The 6,000-nt window shown below is 48.1% G+C and overlaps 1 protein-coding gene across 5 annotated transcripts in view; it reads right to left on the minus strand.

Annotated features, from left to right (window-relative positions):
• Positions 1–3,915, minus strand: part of PRDM2 (PR/SET domain 2) — a 117,562-nt gene extending 113,647 nt beyond the window's left edge. For 3 of the 5 annotated variants that reach the window (XM_060310929.1, XM_060310935.1, XM_060310920.1), the window contains exon 1: positions 3,833–3,909. The gene's annotated coding sequence lies outside the window, so the exon portion shown is untranslated. Of the gene's footprint in view, positions 1–3,832 lie in introns of all 5 variants that reach the window. The other 2 variants (XM_030877922.2, XM_060310971.1) reach the window with 2 other exon arrangements.
• Between the last annotated feature and the right edge of the window lie 2,085 nt (positions 3,916–6,000).

A 6,000-nucleotide genomic window follows, 5' to 3' on the forward strand; every position in this document is an offset into this window, starting at 1 on the left:
TTATAAAGTAATAGTTAGTAAGCACTTCAACAGTAAACTTTATTTCTTCAGGACAAATTTATCACTTTCAGTGCATAACCCTGAACCGGTGGTTTAAAAAAAAAAAAAGATTTTAGAAAAACTAGACTTTTATCATCAGTTTTTAAGGGGTTGCTTCACTAAGTCTCATTTTCTAGGAAAGACCATTGTTTCCGTGTTATTCAGTATAACAGACCACAAGCTTAAATTATTCACCAGGTATCAACTCTATGCAAATTTATTTAAAATTCCTAATAATTTAACCTACACACTGGGAACACTGATCCTATGTCATGAAAACTCCTCCGTAGTTTCCAGGTTACCTCACATTGCTTTACCTCTTGCCATGAAAGGGACGCCAAAGCAAAATTTCTGAAAGTGACCATTCAACGAAGTCATAAAACCAAACTCAGGAAAGAACTTCCACAGTAGGTCCATTCCCTGGCTTCAGTGGGGACCTGAGGTTAACCATGCGTTGAATAGTATATTCTTCCAGTTCTGTGACTACAGTGATTCCATAAACCGCTTCAATGATTCAACCACCCAGTCTGATGGACTTTCCTTTAATGCAGTGGCTGCGAACTGGGGCGATTTTGCCCCCACAAGGGACGGACATCTGGTAATGCCTGGAGACTCTGTCGACTGTCACACCTGGCGGAGGTGCCACTGGCATCTGGGGCGTAGAGGTTAGGGGTGCTGCCAAACATCCTACAAGGTACAGGTCAGCCCACACAAATTACCCAACCCCAAAGTCAACCATGTTGAGGCCAAGAAACCCTGCTTTAGTGGAACCTAAGTACTGCCTTCAGATGATCTTATCGGCTCTAACTATAAACAACTAACTTCAAAAGTAAAGAGCCAGAACAGGACCCCAGACCTCTCACCAACTGCCGGGAGGAGTGACAGCATAACTGAGGAGCTCCAGGCAAACGGCACAGCCCTGGACACACGTCAGCAGTATCAGTAGTAGTCTCTGTCGGGTAACATCCCCATCATTTGGAAACTCCCTGGATCTACACGTTGCCACGCAAGCTTGACAATTTTCCCCCACTGTCCACCTACTCCCTTTTCAGTCCCCACTGTGGAGTTTTCTAGTGCAGCCCACAGGCTTTTTTTCTTCTGCATGGGGATTAAAAATAGCATGAAAATCAAGTCAGAAGACATGAAACTAGTAAATAACCTAAGGTGCTTTCCATCCCAGAAAGTCTATGATTTAACAGGACTTAAAAGGTTTGTAAATCAGATCTGGAACTTGAAAAGAGATGGGCAGCTTAAAGAAACAGCCCCATGAATAAATAAACATGTAACGTAAAATAATCATCAAAAGAATATTCGTGCAGATATATGTATGTAACTGCACAGACCCGGCTGAAGGAGGAGAATAAAAGGGAGCTGAGGGCTTCTCTGGTGGCGCAGTGGTTGAGAGTCCACCTGCCGATGCAGGGGACACGGGTTCGTGCCCCGGTCCGGGAAGATCCCACATGCCGCAGAGCAGCTGGGCCCGTGAGCCATGGCCACTGAGCCTGCGTGTCCAGAGCCTGTGCTCCGCAACGGGAGAGGCCACAACAGAGAGAGGCCCACGTACCGCAAAAAAAAAAAAAAGGGAGCTGAAATGGAGTGCTATTTCTTAAAACTGCATTGGCAGGAAGAATGAGTGTTTAGAGGCTAAAAAACAGAATTTACATTCTCACGTATCTTAAAAGATGACAGAACTTTAAAATTCACAATAGAAAAACCTTTTAAACAAATCTTAACGAAAAGAAAATCTCAGGCTATAGAAACCTTACTGATCAATACGGAATTGATAAATAAATTATGGCCAGTGCATATATGACATAGCCATTAAAAATCATATTGAATAAGATTTAGTGGCTTGGATATATGCTCACAATATCGTAAGGGAAGACAAACAGTATATATGATATCAATACTGTAGCAAATGTAAATACATAGAAGTGAATAAATATATACAAGGAAAGAAATACTCTTGCACACCAAGAGAGACAGGGAGGAGAATGAGGTCTGCCAAAATGTTCACAGTGGTTATCTGAGGAGTGGGAAGGGAATGGCTGATTTCTATTCCTTCTTTGTGCTTTTCTCCATTCTCAAATTGTCCTACAGTGAGAATCTTTTGTTACGTTTTGTACTTACAAAACGAATATCAATACATTATTACAAATTTATACCAAATTGTTTCAGGAACTGGCCACAAAATGAGAAAAAACAAATGTGAATATGCCAACTTTTCAATGAAAGAAACCACCTTCAGAATCAACAAAAGCGAACCTCTATTGAGTGTTATGACTACGTGCCTGGCACTTTTCTAACCACTACAAATGTATTAACTTATTTAAACCAAACCAAAAAAGATGTGTAAAAAGAGCCCTGGAACACCAGAACCTGTGAACAAATGTTAGTCCTGCTATGAATTTCCATCTCAGTTTCCATCGCTTGAAATGAGGGAGTTGGACGATCTTTAAAGGTCCTCTCAAGCCTACACTGAGATTCTACATGTAAAAGAATGTGGGCAAATGAGTGTAAGTTAGCTTCTGGAGAATGAAGGGGCAGCTGCATGCCATCTCAAAAGCAAGACCCTACTAAAAAGGAACATACGATATGTCTCTCAGTTCCTCCTCCTTAATATTTGTACAGCACATTTCATAACATGTTAAAAAAAAAAAATCAACCAACGTTTAAAGGCCTACATTTCCCCAATACTTGCACACAACTGATCAAACGGAGATGAAGTCTGGCATCTTAAGAGAATCACTGAAAGGTTCCATTTGTTAAACACTGTGGTTGCTTTTCTGTAGTAAACAAAAACTTTAAGTAACACTTTATTCGCCTTCTGGGTAGGACCATTTTAGAGTCTGATTAGAGGGATTTAAAGACTTAACTGGGATTCACCAAAGGGCGTTCCACCTCTGAAATAGAACCAAAACCCCAAAGCAACGCTGAACGGAAGATGAGGGGCCAGCATGCGTGTCCTCTCTGGGGAAATCACAGCTGCGTAGTTGAGGGAACGTGGGCTTCCCAGGTCGATGTGGGGTTATTCCCGGTTCAGTGGTCCACGTGTGGGTCGGGAGCAACCACGGAGGTGTGGGAAAGACGCTGACCTGTTTGGTCTACTTCGTGTCTCACTTGCCACCATGAAAAAACAGGTTCGTGGGTATCTTTGGTAACAAAATGAGTAAGAGAGAACTGCACGTCTGTTAAAAACAAAAACACCGGTGGGTCTATGATGGGATTACCGAGGGAGAACACTCCCAGGCTTAAACCACACTTTGTGGATTGAGGAAACACAAAGACGCGAGACACAAAAATTCAGAACTCAAGTGTGAGAGACACGTTCGGCTGCAACACAAAAAAGAGAAGCAAGACGACTTGAAATTGGAACGGCCCTGGGACCCGCGGGCGCCCGGGGTCCCGCTGGGGTCGCAGCCGCCCGCCCGGCGCCGCCGCCCCGCAGCCCACACGCGTCCTCCCCGCGGGGCGCGCGGCAAACCAACAGCGACAAAGCGGACCCTACTACTTCCCGGCGCCGGGCCCCAAGGCCGGGCCGAGGTGCTCGTCGCGGGACGAACTGACCCCGGACCGCCACCGGGCTGCCGGCGGGCCGCGCCTCGTTCCGAGGCTCCCGCGGGCGCAGGACACAGGAACCTCGGAAGGGGCGCGCCCGCCGGCCCGCCCGGCCCTGCACGCCCGGGTCCCCGGCGTGTCGCCCCTGCCGCCTCGCTCCTCGCGGGCAGGAACGAGAGTCCCGGCGCCGAGCCCGCCGCCGTCCCGGAAGCCACCCGCCCCGGCCGCCTCTTACCTGCGCCCGCCGCGCCCCGCGCCTCAGAGCGCCGAGTGCCGCCGCCCGAGCCGCCGCCGCCCCTCCGCCGGCCCAGGAGCCCGCGGCCGCGCCTCCGCCATCTTGGCTCCGGTCGGAAGTGACGTCGGTTGGCGCCGGCCGCACGGCCTCCGGGACCCGCGCTGCCCGCGCGGTAGCCTGGGGCCGCGACCCCCGGCTGAGCAGACCCCGACGCGCCGCTGCCGGAGGGCCCAGACCCGGGCTGCACACACCCCGAGGGCCCGGACCCGGGCCGCCCTGGTTCAGAGGCGTGTTCGCCCCGGGGCCCCGACCTCTGTTCTCGCGGGCTCGACGACCTGGGCCGCACGCGCCGCGACGCGCGCCATCCTCACGGGGACCCCGCGGACCCCAGCGCTCAGCGCCGGGGCTCGCCGCCACCAGTCTGTCCGCGCCAAAGGCTTGGGATTCTGCGCGATCGAAAGTTACTGCAAGAACCCACAGCCTTTAATAAAAGGCAGAGGGTGAAGGAAAATGGGTTCATCACTATGTCCCTGTCAAATGAGTAAACACAGACCCCATTTTTCCCTGTTCCCTAAAGGACCAGTCTAGCCTCCCCCCAAAAAGACCCAGCTCCAAGAGGGTGGATGCAGCTGGGTTTATTTGCGCATTCATTACAAACAAGTGTTTCTTGCCTGCCCGCCATGTGTCTAGCACTGTGCTACGTGCTGGGGCTACAGCACAGAACATGACATTGGAACCTTGACCTTGTGGAACTTGTGATTTACAAACGAGGAAGCCAACAGACAGCCTGGGTGACAACGAATGACTGCTCTCATGGAGATGAACGGGGTTGAGTTGGAGATGTCTGTTTCGACATCCAAGGAGCGATGTGTATCAGACATCTAGCAGGCAGTCGGCAAGGAGTCTGAAGTGGGGGAGAGAGGTGCAGGCTGGAGATGAGATAGAAAGTTGGGGGTCTATCGCGTATGGATGGTATTTAAAGACATGATCACTTCAAGATAAAGCCTTGAGAATGAAAGCAGGAAGAATCTAAATGAAATGGGTGACCTTAGACTCCGTGGAAAAGCCCCATCCTAAGGAGGAGACATACTAAAGCGCAGTTACTCTTTGGAAACTTCTGAAGGAGCACACAAATCCGTTTATGTAACTAGGGTTTAATTTTAAGAAAACATGATGAGTCAACATGTATTATCATCTTATTGTGGAGGGATGATGCTAACGACCTAGTCAGGTATACTGAACAAATGAAGATAATCTCATCAGATAAATTTTTATCAAGGTCTTAAAAAGTGACAGGGTCAGCGCAGAGCCTAAGAAAAAAATAAAATCAGACCTCAAGCGTTTACTTATTTCTTCCACTGATATTCAAGGGAAAGAGACCCTAGATTTAAGAGATACTTGCATGCATGTCACTAAAAGTGTGTACTCTGCTGTGGATCAGAGCAGACATCAGACTCTTCCATCCCTTACCTAAATCAGTGCCTCCCAACGTGATCCCTGCATCGAAATTACTTGGAGTATCTGAAAAAAAAAAAAAAAAAAAACGTGAGGGAGACTCGACCGTTCCATCCACAGTCAAAACACCAATGTACAAATCAAAAACCTTTTTTAAAAAGCTATGTGCCATGTGGCATTCAATAGAATGCAAAGGAAAATAAAGGAACATTAAGCTAGAAGTGACACAGTGAACCAGAACATGTACAAGATAGCATCATGCCAAGAGATGGTTGACAGAGTAGTCAGTGGTTGTCCTCCCTGTCACTAATCTAAAATGACTGGGTGTTTTAGTTTTCTGTAGATCTTGGAGCAAATTACCGCAAACTGGGTGACTTAAAACACCAGAAATATTGGGTTGGCCAAAAGGATCGTTCGGGTTTTTCCATAGCATCTTACGTAAAAACCCAAATGAATTTTTTGGCCAACTCAATATATTCTCTCACAGTTCTAGAGGCCAAAAGTCAGAAATCAGTGTCACTGGGCCAAAAATCAAGGCATCAGCAGGACCACACTCCCTCTGGAGGCTCTAGGGGAGAATCTTTACTTGCCTCGTCCAGCTGCTAGTTGGTGCCAGTGTCCCTAGGCTTGTGGCTGCATCAGTCTTCAAGGCCAGCATCTTTAACTCTCTGCTCCATCTTCACATCACCTTCTCCTCTGTGTGTGGTTGGATT

Source organism: Globicephala melas, chromosome 1 (genome assembly GCF_963455315.2).
Source record: "Globicephala melas chromosome 1, mGloMel1.2, whole genome shotgun sequence".
Lineage (NCBI taxonomy): Eukaryota > Metazoa > Chordata > Mammalia > Artiodactyla > Delphinidae > Globicephala > Globicephala melas.